The sequence below is a fragment of the Pelobates fuscus genome, chromosome 2, assembly GCF_036172605.1.
Source record: "Pelobates fuscus isolate aPelFus1 chromosome 2, aPelFus1.pri, whole genome shotgun sequence".
In the NCBI taxonomy this organism is placed as follows: Eukaryota; Metazoa; Chordata; class Amphibia; order Anura; family Pelobatidae; genus Pelobates; species Pelobates fuscus.
In genome coordinates, this window is record NC_086318.1 from 171,797,311 (window position 1) to 171,810,783 (window position 13,473).

General features: G+C 39.1%; 1 protein-coding gene across 1 annotated transcript in view; it reads right to left on the minus strand.

The window, feature by feature from the left end:
* KHDRBS2 (KH RNA binding domain containing, signal transduction associated 2) overlaps positions 1-13,473 on the minus strand; it is a 595,075-nt gene that overhangs the window by 162,247 nt on the left and 419,355 nt on the right. The gene's annotated exons all lie outside the window — the stretch shown is intronic.

The following is a 13,473-nucleotide window of genomic DNA, read 5'->3' on the forward strand; positions in this document are numbered from 1 at the left end:
AAATACACTTGAAAAGAGCAGTATACCATTTCCTAATGTCCAAAATGTCAGAAACCTGGTGTCTTGCTCCTAGACTGCAGCTGTGAGTCACAAGAAGCCTGTAGTCTTTCTAGCAGGTCATATCAAACTTCTCTCTCTTATCCCAGCCTTTTATAACCATATCCTAGCCTTTGAAAAATGTCATATTGAACGTATTACAGGGACTGGATCCTTGGTGTTGCCAATGAATGAGAGAGGGCTTCTTGCTGTGTGTGTTTTTTTAATACTTATTTTGTTGTGCACAAGATAAAGACAAGGTTAACAATGCCATGACAGCATTGTCAAACACATAAAATCAGACATAGTAGGACACTGGAATGGCATAAATATCAAGAGCACATTTTGTGAAAATAAAATATAAGTGAGACAAGGATGATGCTGTGTGTGCGAATAAGAGAGTAGTTATAGCAAGTTACTAAACATTATCGTATAATTATGACGTCTCTGATATAGCTATAGGATTGAGATGCACACATCACAGAAAATCCACTGGGATTTATCCTTCTACTTATAACAAAGCGTTATAGGCCTCAAGTTTTGAAAATAAACTAAAAAACAACAAGTTAAAACTAATCAAAAGTATAGATCAGGATGGCAGTCACTGTTATCATGCAGTTAGCAAGTCTGCAACGATAGGTTTTTATGTAGCCAAAGTCCCATTTCACCCAATTCCAGAAGTCGGCAGGCCAGTAGAATAATCAGGTGGATAAGCTACTCTGATTGAATTGCCTATCGGGGACCAAACTCTGAGGCACTCTGGTACATTGATCTCCAGTCCCTCCGACTCCCGAAAACAACACCGCACAGCCAACACCTCCCGCAGACTGGAGACATAGATCCTGAGGACTCGCAGCCCTGGTGAGTGGGAGCAAGTATGATGTCCTGTGCCCGCCGCTTGTGTCTCCACTTCCGTGATACCACGCGGTGGCTGCGCAGGAGAAACCCAGTCCTGTGCAGTCGGCCAGAAGGCCTAGCTCGGGGCACCATAGCCTGGTCTACAGGAGTAGCTGGCTGAACCTCATCCAAAATTGTGCACATATGCGGCCATACGCATAAATTAACTGGTCCACATGGGTGGGTGTCTGTGGGTAAGCATAGGTCGAAGTAGACTCTCGTGAGACAGCCATCTTGATTATTAGGTGAGTCGAGTATGCTTTGTAGAGTAGGCCACAAGATTGCACCAGTGGGGACCGGGATATCCCCTGCCGGTCCAAAGAGGAAGGGGCGGGGGGAGGACAGGGCTTCAGAATGTTTGGTACAAACGCCAGTAGTTTATTCAGCACTGTGTGTATTCATCAGTATCTGCGTGTATTCAGCAGTCTATGTGTGTATTCAGCAATTTGTGTGTGTTTATTCAGCAGTCTGTGTATGTTCAGCAGTCTGTGTGTGTATTCAGTTTTGAGTGTATGTATTCAGCAATCTGTGTGTGTGAATTCAGCAGTCTGTGATTGTGTATTCAGCAGTCTGTGTGTGTGTATTTAGCAGTTTGTGTGTGTATTTAGCAGTCTGTATTTGTGTCTTTAGCAGTCTCTGTGTGTGTTCAGCAGTTTGTGTACTCGGCAGTCTGTGTGCTTGTATTCATCAGTGTATATGTATTTAGCAGGTGGGGAGCAGAAACACAGAGGGAATTAATAAGAAGACAATGACAAAGAGAGGGGCTGGGGAAGGGGACAATGACACAATGAGGGGCTGGGAAGAGGATAGGAACACACAGAGGGGCTGAGTAGAGGACAATAACACACTGAGGAGCTGGGGATGGGGGCAGGGAAACACAAAGGGACTGGGTAAGAAGTCAATGACACACACTTAGGGTCTGGGAAGGGGACAATGACACACAGAGGAGCTGGGGAAAGTGACAGTGACACAGAAGGGCTGGGAAGAAGATCAATAGACACACAGAGGAACTGGGGAAGGTGACAATGATACACAAAGGGGCTGGGGAAGTAAGATGCACACAAAGGGGCTTGAGGAAAACACACAAAGGGGAAAGTAAGAGACACACAAGGGGGGTGTAAGACACAAAGGGGAAAATTTGAGGATAAAGTAAACTAAGGGGAGTAGATAAATTTAGAGGGGTAAGATATGCAAAAGATGGAATAAGAAATAAAAAACAGGGGTTAAGAGACACACAGGTGAAAATTTATTTTTCCAACAGCCTCTCTAATTGATGCTGAGACGGCCTCTGTTAGAGGGATCCCTCCAGGGCCCTTTTTATTATTATTATTATTATTATTATTATTACTGGAATTTAAGGCGCTGGAAGTGTTGTGGGTGCAATCTGGTAAAGTGGACATATTCTGGTGTTGTAGCTAGTGCTGTGAGTGTCTCCTAGTACTATGGAAACTGCTGTGCATGCTACCTAGTGATGTGGCAATGGCTTTGTGTGCAGTCATTTTCAAATCTTTTGCATGCCTGCGCTTTATGTGATAATGACTATGATCCGCCCCATTCAAAAAGGGGCAGAGGATGAATGTCAATAATGCCCCCCCTGGAAAATTTCCGTTGGATGCCCATGGTTACATGGTTTATGAAATCTGCATTTAAAATACCTTGATAAAACAGGGGCACTGTAAAACAAAAACAGTATTTAAAAGGTAATTTTCCCACTGTAGAGATAAAACACAATACATCTCTGATCAAAATAGCTCAGTAAATAATCTAGTAACATCCTCTTTTAAATATATATGCTTCAAATATTAATATATTCCACAAAAGTTGGAATTTGATTAATTTTAACAAAATGGATATTTCTACAATTCCTACAAACTTTGTTTTTTAGCAATTCAGAGACAGAAGGAAACCCTTCAAGATACAGATTTCTATAAAATCAATGTACTCTTGTACTTTACATTCTGACACTTAACAAATACAGTAATAATTATATAAAGAATAGGGGATGAAGGCGAGACCACCTCGTACCAAGACGGGTCGTTCTCCTTCAAACCACCCCAAAATAAACGTCTATAGAAAATAAATAAATTTTATTAAGAGTAACGGTATAAAAAACCAAATAGCCTAATGACTCATCAGGAAAATCTGGCCTATTGTCTGCAAAGTGTATCAGTCAACAGTAGATATCGCAATGTAAACTTAGGCGGAGTTGATGCCAGAAGTGGTGAAAGTAGTATAGACCACTATTGAGTGTGGCACTCTAAACTTAAATCTACTGTTGACTGATACACTTTGCAGACAATAGGCCAGATTTTCCTGATGAGTCCTTAGGCTATTTGTTTTTTTATACCGTTACTCTTAATAAAATGTATTTATTTTCTATAGACGTTTATTTTGGGGTGGTTTGAAGGAGAACGACCCGTCTTGGTACGAGGTGGTCTCGCCTTCATCTCCTATTCTTTATATATTTTGTGCTCTATGCAGGGTTATGCCCTTGTTGCCACCCCTATAACCCATTCCTCTTTGTACCCCCTGCTAGTTTTCTAGCTAGGGAGTACTATTATCTACAGTAATAAGTAGTTCTGCTCAAAAGACAAAATTCGAAAACACATTACTAATGTGTAAACACTATACAACTAGCATTGCCAAATAAATCCTTACACAATATATTAGTTCTTTACGTTTCCAGATTCTTTCCTCATCAGTGAATAAAATCAGAATAGAAATGTCTAGATTATTTATATTATATATAATCTTTATATTATCTTTATATAATAGAAATTTAAAATCTTTATATTGGTCATTTATTTGTCTATTTCTTGAGTTTAAGAAACTGTGAACCAGGCTCCTAATATTACTACAAGGAAAGTTTTATTGCTCATTAAAGCCTTATTTCCTACAACCTAAATTGGGTTTGTTAGGCAACAGGAGAAATCTAATCAATACTCTTGCCATTTTATGTATTTTGAAATGTGCATTGGATTATACTATATTATAACATTGTTATGCTATATAAGTAATTTTCATATTTGTGGTTTTGTACATATAGCCCAAACAGATAATCCAGTTAAACTGTAAATGGACTTGAAATTTACTGAAGCGTAATAACTTGAGCTTTCCTTTAATGAAGCCAGATCCTTATATTTTAACACTCATTCAGAAAACCAATTAACTCTAGCTCTATTGAACAAATTGAACAGGAAATAAATCAAGTGTTAAAATATTGGTGAAGAGCCAGGTTTTCTGTAATTAGGTTACTGATGTAACCAAGGCACTCTCCGATATGCTCTTGTGGATTGACAGCTTCTACTGTCCAAAGCAATTAGAATTTATGTCCCCAGTTATATAGGTGATAGCTGAGCAATGAAAACACAATATAATTACTTTACTATTTTCTGGCCTATTACAGTGACATATTTCAGATATCTTCCAACTCTTGGCTCTTAAACGTTACACTACATCTTTCTTTTCCTTCTGTTCTGACAATGTAAGCTTCTATATGTTAGCATAAATATTTTGATATGTTTATTTGCATAAAGGATGACTCAGTGTAAATAATTAAGAGATTAATATAAATATGAATTACACCTGCTTTTATGTACACAATTTGATAAACCTGGCATCCACCATTTGAATCATCATAGACTACAGCAGCAAGCTCAACTATAAACAATGGATACATTTACATCATGTTTAGGATTAAGTGAATATATATTTTTATAGAAGATTATAATATATATATATATATAGCAATGTATGTCAAAATAAAATAAAAAAAAATATATATATATATATATATATATATATATATATATATATATACTTCTGGTAACGTGGGTAATGCCTGGTGCTACGTCTTACACAAAAATATATTTGTAAACAAAGGTAGATTGGCATTCATCCTTTAGTCCATTTAGTCCCTTTAGTTCATAATTTCCAAATACAGTGCCTTGGTGCAAAATGGCTTTGAAAGATTCTCCCCTCCTTGCCGTTCTCTTTCTCAACCACACATAAATCATGCTTTCCCTACCCTTCAGACTTTCTCCCCAGCTACTGAACAAGAGGTGGCTGCACTTCTCCATTCCTCTCGCCCCACCACTTGCCCACTTGATCCTGTCCCATCTCACCTCATCAGATCTCTCTCCCCTTGTCTTGTGCCTATCCTAACACACATCTTTAACTGCTCTCTCTCTTCTGGCACTGTTCCTGCTGACCTTAAACATGCCACTGTAATACCTATCCTGAAAAAACCATCTCTTGACCCGTCCTCCCCCTCGAACTATCGTCCCATATCCCTGCTCCCTTACTCATCAAAGCTTTTGGAAAGACTTGTCTTTACCCGTGTGTCTCACTTCCTTAATTCCAACTCTCTCCTTGACCCTCTTCAGTCTGGCTTCCGCCCTCTCCACTCTACTGAGACCGCTCTTATCAAAGTGACTAATGACCTAATCTCCGCTAAATCCAAAGGTCACTACTCCATATTAATTCTCCTTGACCTCTCTGCTGCCTTTGACACAGTTGATCATTCTCTCCTCCTTCAAACTCTTCAATCACTCGGTCTCTGTGACTCTGTCCTCTCTTGGTTTTCCTCCTATCTCTCCCAACGCTCATTTAGTGTCTCCTTTTCCAAGGATACCTCCTCCCCTCGCCCTGTCTCGGTTGGAGTTCCCCAAGGCTCTGTCCTTGGTCCCCTTCTATTTTCTCTTTATACTGCCTCTCTTGGAAAACTTATTGCCTCTTTTGGATTCAACTACCACCTGTACGCTGATGACACTCAGATATACCTCTCCTCACCGGACCTCTCCCCGGCCGTCCTGCAACGTGTCACTGCTTGCCTCTCTTCCATCTCTGACTGGATGTCGTCACGCTTTCTCAAACTTAACCTCTCTAAAACTGAACTCCTTGTCTTTCCTCCTCCTAATACTGATCCTCCTCTCTCACTCTCCCTTCAAGTCAGTGATATCCACATAAGTCCATCCCTACAAGCGCGCTGTCTTGGCGTCATACTTGACTCTGGTCTCACCTTTGAGTCTCACATCCAGTTTGTTGCCAAGTCCTGTAGGTTCCAACTCAAAAACATAGCCCGCATCCGCCCCTTTCTTACGCAAGATGCTACCAAGGAGCTTGTCCATGCTCTAGTAATTTCCCGCATGGATTACTGTAACCCTCTCCTGATTGGTCTCCCCAAAAGCCGTACTGCCCCGCTACAGTCTGTAATGAATGCTGCAGCTAGACTGATTTTCCTATCCAGTCAGTCCTCTCACACCTCGCCCCTCTGCCAGTCCTTACATTGGCTCCCTGTATCCTATAGGAGTCAATTCAAAGTGCTAACCCATACATTTAAAGCACTGAACAATTCCAGCCCCTCTTATATCTCTTCACTGATCCAGAGGTATGCCCCTCCTCGTACCCTCCGCTCTGCCCGCGACCACCTCCTGACCGCTGCTCGCACCCGTACGGCCAACTCACGCTTGCAGGACTTCTCACGGGCGGCTCCTCTCCTATGGAATAACTTGCCTACTGCCATCAGACTCTCCCCTAGTCTTCAATCATTTAAGAAGGGCCTTAAATCCCATCTCTTCAGGAAAGCGTATGGCCTCCCAGAGTAATCTCTCCCTTACATACCTGTCCCTATGGGATAGTGCTTTGCTCTCTCCTCCAGCTCTGCTTCACTCCTACTTGATATTTCCTATCCTAATGTTTCTAATACCCCACCTCCTATAGACTGTAAGCTCATTTGAGCAGGGTCCTCTTCAACCTATTATTCCTGTAAGTTTTCTTGTAATTGTCTTATTTATTGTTACATCCCCCCCCTCTCAAAATATTGTAAAGCGCTACGGAATCTGTTGGCGCTATATAAATGGCAATAATAATAATAATAATAATAATAATCTAATAAAGGACCCACATATTGGTATCTGATCTGCAGACAAAGGGGGAGCTGTTGTCATCCAGCCATACTATAAGTATCAACAAGAGATATTTCACCAACTAAATTCCAGACTCCAACAACCACTGTGGATTTACCTTTGATCTAGTAGGTAAGATTCAGAAACGAATCAGAAATCATATTGACCTTGGATTACAGTGCGAGTATCTGGACACCAAAACTGCCAAATTCTTATATGTCACACATCCGAAGCATCCAGTTATATGCACATTACCTATAATTTTACAAAGATTCGCTTACCTGGATGACCTATAGTGTCGGCCAGGGAAAGCTTACTGGAACCAATAGCTAAATATATTGATGTTTTTATTAAGGAATTTGTAATGGCCCTTCCCACCTGTCTTCATGACATTCAGGATTTTATCAACCATGTTAACCAACCAACGTTTAAAGATGAAAATGATCTCCTCATGACTATGGATGTTCAAAGCCTCTATATCATTATACCCTACAAGGAGGGGATGCAGGCACTATAGGATGTACTATGTGAGTCATAATTATATGAAGGGCCTCCTATTGAATATCTGATGGAATTCCTAGAAATCGCACTCACCTGCAAATATTTTTAATTTGAAAGTAAGTTCTTTTTACTACTCTCTGGGACTAAAAAGGGGCGGCCATGGCACCATCATGTGCAAATACTTTCATATATATTTTTGAACTGACCTATATCTTGCAGAAATATGGAGAGAAGATCAGACATTATCATCGATTTGTAGATGATATCTTCATGGTCTGGATAGGCACACTTGAAAGTCTTGAATTAATGGTACAACAGATCAATCATTCACTATTGCTTGCTTACTTTCATGGTTACTCTGAGCATATGCTGGAATAGAATGTCTATGCAATTTCTGGACGTAACCATTTTTAAGAAACAGGACAAGTTGGGATACGCACTATATCGGAAACCTACTGACCAAAATGTCAAAATTGTTATTGGCCACCAGCTTTCACCAACAATTCAAGTAATTATTGCCTATATTTCAATTTCTGAGGGTGTATAGGTATACCAGTGAACCAGGTAAAAGGGATATCCAATTATCAGAAATGCGGAGTAGATTCGGAGATAGAGTTTACCTCCAACAGACACTCAAAACTGCCAAAAATAGAGCCATGGATTTATGGCACCTAGAGATTCAGGGAGAGAGACCTACCAAAATGTCCTCTGTATCATGGATACATCTACCATTAATTTTTCCCACCAGTATGTCCAAAATTCAGGAAGCTTTTCAAAAATGTTAGGATTTACCTAACCGGTCCCAAGTACCACCTATAATTAGCTACAAAAGAAACAAGAACTTAAAAGACTTGTTTGCACGTAGTGAACCACATCACTGCTATTACATACCTACTGGTGGCATCAAGATGCTTTAGATGCAGTGGATGTGTGACATGTAATCACATGATCAGTGGGTCCACACTTGTACATCCGCATAGTGGGAAAAGGATTCCCATATCCCATCATATTACTTGTACTACTGACCATGTCATCTACATGATCGCATGTTCCTGCAGACTTTCATATATAGGCAAGACGGATCTCACTTTATGAGACCGCATCAGTGGACATCATTCTACAATCACAACTGCACTCCGAGATTAATGTAGTGATAAACCAGTGGCTAAACATTTTCTTACAAATACAAAAAAACAAGTCCTGCGCTCACTCCCATCACTCCTGGGCGGCAGCAAAGACCACAGTACACATCAGCCCCAATACATACAGTAAAACCAAATAAAAAGTTGTGCGCGCTCTCATCTAAATCCCTATGTATAGTTAAACAAATGGAGGTTATTTAATTACTACCATCATAACTGCACTCCGAGATGAATGTAGTGATAAACCAGTGGCTAAACATTTTATTGCCATGCAGCATAGACTCCTGACTTTGAGATTCACAGCTATAGACCACAACCCTCCGTACCTCGCAGAAGTGATAGATTCAGGCTACTTATACATCAGGAAACACAATGGATCTTTCGTTTGGACACCATAGACCCCAAGGGACTTAACGAGAATGTTATTGTAGCAGTACTTACCCTCTCCAGGGGCCGGCCGGGGTCCTCTCTCCTCGCCACGCGCGGTCCTGCTCCTGCACGAGCCGCGCGCGGCTCATCCAACGACGAGATCAGTCGGGCAGGCAGTGACCGAGAGAAGCGGTCACGTGTCCCGCCTGACACTAAGAGCGCGCCGCGCATCTCGGGCGCGCTCTTAAAGGGACAGTGGGAGACAAAATTAGAATCAGTCTCCCATTGGCCCCTGTCATGCCACGTTCCCCATACACTCACGTTTTGGGGGCGTGGATATGACAGGGGCCAATCAAAGTGAACATTAGGGTATTTATACTCACCTGTTTCCTTTGCACCTTGCCCTATCGTGGTTTCTGTCCAGTTCCCTTTAGTGCTTGTATCGTTCAGTTGGTTTTTTGGTGCTTGACCTTGGCTTTGTTCCTGACTCCGCTCTCTCTTTATCCTTGCTTGTTTCTCCGCTGGTTTGTCTTCTGTGTACCAGTCCTCGGCTTGTTCTACTTTACGCTGTCTCTCCGTTCCCTTGACCTCGGCTTGTTCTGGACTCTGTCTTTTCTTGTACTCGTCTAGTCCGGCCATTCTAAGGTCCGGTAAGACGAATCCTGGTTTCTTGTCTCTTGACTGTCTGGACTATTCCTGCGTGTTGGGGTATATTACCGTGACAGTTATATAGTTTATGTTTTTTAAATATGAATGTAAATATTGCCTAGTATATCCACTTTAATAAGGGGTGATAAACCCCTTAGCCGTCCTGATTGCAGGGATACATTCCTTAGTATGATTATGTAGCATTATGTTTGCACATTTACATGTGTGCATGTATTCCTTCTAGGCAGTCTCTCTGTTCTTTAACCCCTTAAGGACCAAACTTCTGGAATAAAAGGGAATCATGACATGTCACTCATGTCATGTGTCCTTAAGGGGTTAATTCCTTTTTCTTAAAAAAAATTCCTTGAGTATAGTTGTACTGGCTTGTTTAAGCACAGTATTTGAGTAGTTTATTTCTGCAGCCATGTTGATGATATTTAAGTAGATAAGCCCTCTTACTCTTGTGATTATGTCTGCATTGATGATGAGTAGTATATTTTTAATATAGTATACTATGGTACTGTATTTGTCTATTATCAGACTTCACACTATATTGACTCTTATGGGACCTTAAGTGAACCCCCTACCGTTCTCATACTCTATGTCCGGACACTACATTTACACTCTGTTTGAGCACCAGCACGTTGTTGTTTTTGCACATTCAAACATACACACTTCTCACTCACTCCTGCATATGTTTCGGTGTCCTATCACATTCACTTTGGAGGGTGGTCCTATCTTTCGAAAATATTTAGATAATATAGGTTTGTCATGACTCTAGATCGTCTATGATTTACATAGCACCCTCAGTGCTTTTCTGTTTCACAATCTCTGCTTGTATACAATTGTTACTTAGCAACCACTGTCTCACTGGGAATTACCTCCTCACTGCTCGTTAGTCACATCACGTGACCTTCCGAAATCACTTCCTGGTTAGCACTGAATTGAGAGAGATTTACACACAATTGGAGAGTAAACTTTTTACATTTTCTTATATATACACTCTATATTTGTTTTCACATTGATCTTGAGGAAGACCCGAACTGGTCAAAATGTCAATGTGTTATTTTTGTGACTTTATGTTCCAATAAACACCACTGAATTTATGGAAAGACCTGTGAGTGCACCCTTTTTCTAATTTGGTATATATATATATATATATATATATATATATATATATATATATATATATATATATATATATATATATATATACATACATACACACAATATAATGTTAAACAAACATCTGCACAACAGTCAAGCCATGAGACTTGCTTTTCCCACAGAAATACCAAATCTGCAGTGATTTTAATACTGCAAAGGATTCTGGGTGGGAATATGCAAATTTGTTTAACAAAGAATCACATTTTTGCCTCATTCCATTTTAAACATCGATTCCTTCGAGTCTGTGTTTGCTGTATACAACAGCTTTGAAATACAACTTAGGAAAAGATGCAAAGCCAGTGAACCACTCATGGACAGCTGTTTCATTGTTAATGCAAATCATCAGCATGAGGTTGGTTACTGTTTGCTTATTAAGACTTGGTAGTGCTTGGGAAGCAAAAACCAAAAATACCAAATATATATATATATATATATATATATATATATATATATATATAAAACCAAAAAGGTTATTGTGAAAATTGTTGATAGAAAACCCCTTCCACCTGAAGTCTGCGGACTTCAGATTGGTACGGACTTCAGACTGGTGTGCAGATTTCTGTTTATCATTGTATTAACTATCCCACGGATATCTCAAATCTGCAGTGATGTTACTACCACAAAGGATTCTGGGTGGGCATGTGCAAATTAGTTTAACAAACAATCACATTTTAACTATTAACTATCCACAGACTTCAGGTGGAAGGGGTTTTCAATCACAATTTTTCACAATAACCTTTTTGGTTTTATATGGTTTGGTTTCCATCCATTATTTGCTGTATCCAATCATAAGATAAATTAATTCACTCTTGCACAAGTCAACAGAATACACCATCAGACCATCATCAGACATTGTCTAATTATTACCTAGAACATTATACATTGCCATGCCACTTCCCTCTTATAAGAAAAGCTAGACAATGAAAGTAACTGATAACCTAATACTATACAAGAATAGATTGTGTATAGATAAACTAAGAATAGGTATATAGGGGAGAAACTACCTGACTGAAGTATATTTATATAACTAATTTGAAAGCCTTATTTGATTAGCCTCTTGGTCAAAGGCTTATATCACAAAAGATGGATGCAATCCAAAGCTTTACAAATTCAAAACCAGAAAACTGCAAATAAAGATATACTGTCCCCCAAAAACATTTGGCTTGTAACAAGTTGCAACATTTGTATATGTAAAATAGACATGTAGTACTATGTAACATAGATGTTTAACGAAACGTATCAACCAGTTTCTGTAACAGGTTAACACAAGTTAGATTAAGAAAATATAAATTCTTTAACTGTTAAGTCAAGACCCATTTATAAGATGGTATGTTATGTATAACCTTTCTTTTAATGAGGATTTCTATGATTTGAGCCAAACATTTAAGAATTCACTTCATTTAAAAAAAAAAGAGCATAATAGTAAAGGTTTAAATGAATACTTACGTGTTAAGAATACAAAGCTGTATTTAAAACACTAAAGTGTTCCTCTGACCCTGCATCAATCAGCCATCCATAAAAGGTTTATAAAAACCTTTTGGTCACTTAACTGATCCCAGCGCTGAGGTACTTAGGTGCTGGGTCACGCTTCTTTTCCGCCCCCATCAGCCGATGTGGAGGACCTAATGCGCATGCACAGCAAGTGCCTTGCATGCATTAGGCCTTCCCCATAGGAGAGCATTGAATCAATGCTTTAGATTTGGGTTTTTCTTGACGCTGGATGTCCTCATGCAAAGCGTAAGGACACCAACATTGATATACAGAGTCAAATTTAATCAAACAGAAGTAAGCACCTCTAGTGGCTGCCTGGTAGATTGCAGGGCTAATTGCATTTTAATGAGATGAAGTGATCTGGGTACCTATAGTGTCCACCTAAGATCATAACAGACACAAAATAGGACCGTTATCCAGTTTTGTTTGGTGTAGAAAGGCATCATCCATACAAACATGTTATATTAGATTTTCCCAAGCTTCATGATGCAAATCGGCTAAACTCAGCCTTGGATTACTGAACTTATTGACACTTTGCAAAAGGTAGGTTCCTCAACCTGATGTTTGCATAGATTCCACGTTGACCTATAAATTGATATTAAAATGTCCTAATTTCTTTGTTCCTTGAATACTATTTAGTTGGTAATATGTTATGGAATTTCCGGTGTAAATTATTTATAGCAATCAAATAGAAATACAAGTATATCAACTTTGTATGCTCTAATCATTGCATTAACATGGTTAAACACCAATGCATTCCATTTCATTGGGCTGCATAAAACCTTATTCAGGTTGCATTCCATATTTTAAATATGTTCAAGTTAATATGAGGTTTGACCTTTATACAGAATTTGTAAATAAGTATTATTACTGTGTGTGTAAAAGTTAATGAGCTGATTGGCGTCATATGTTGGCTCATTAAGCAGGTGATGCTAATATACTCCATAGGGTGCAATACCGTTATCTTTGTTTACTGTACAATATTAAGATAATTCTCAATGTTTATGGCTGACATTTCCCCTGATTACCACATTATAGTGTTACTTGATCATTGGATTGCAAGACAATTAAACATTTTGATATGCTTCTCTCTTGAGTGTTTTATGTAATATGTTCCAAGCCACCTGCGTTTAGTTTATTAATTATATAGAAGTAACAATATCCTGAATGCTTGAGTGAACCATAAAGATTATCAATAATATGATATTGGAAATATTACTAATTAATGTATCTCTACTGTTTAATTCTCAGAATTCATTGTTTGAAAACAAACTTTTTCTAATTATATTATGCCTTTGTAAAGTTAAAACTTCTTC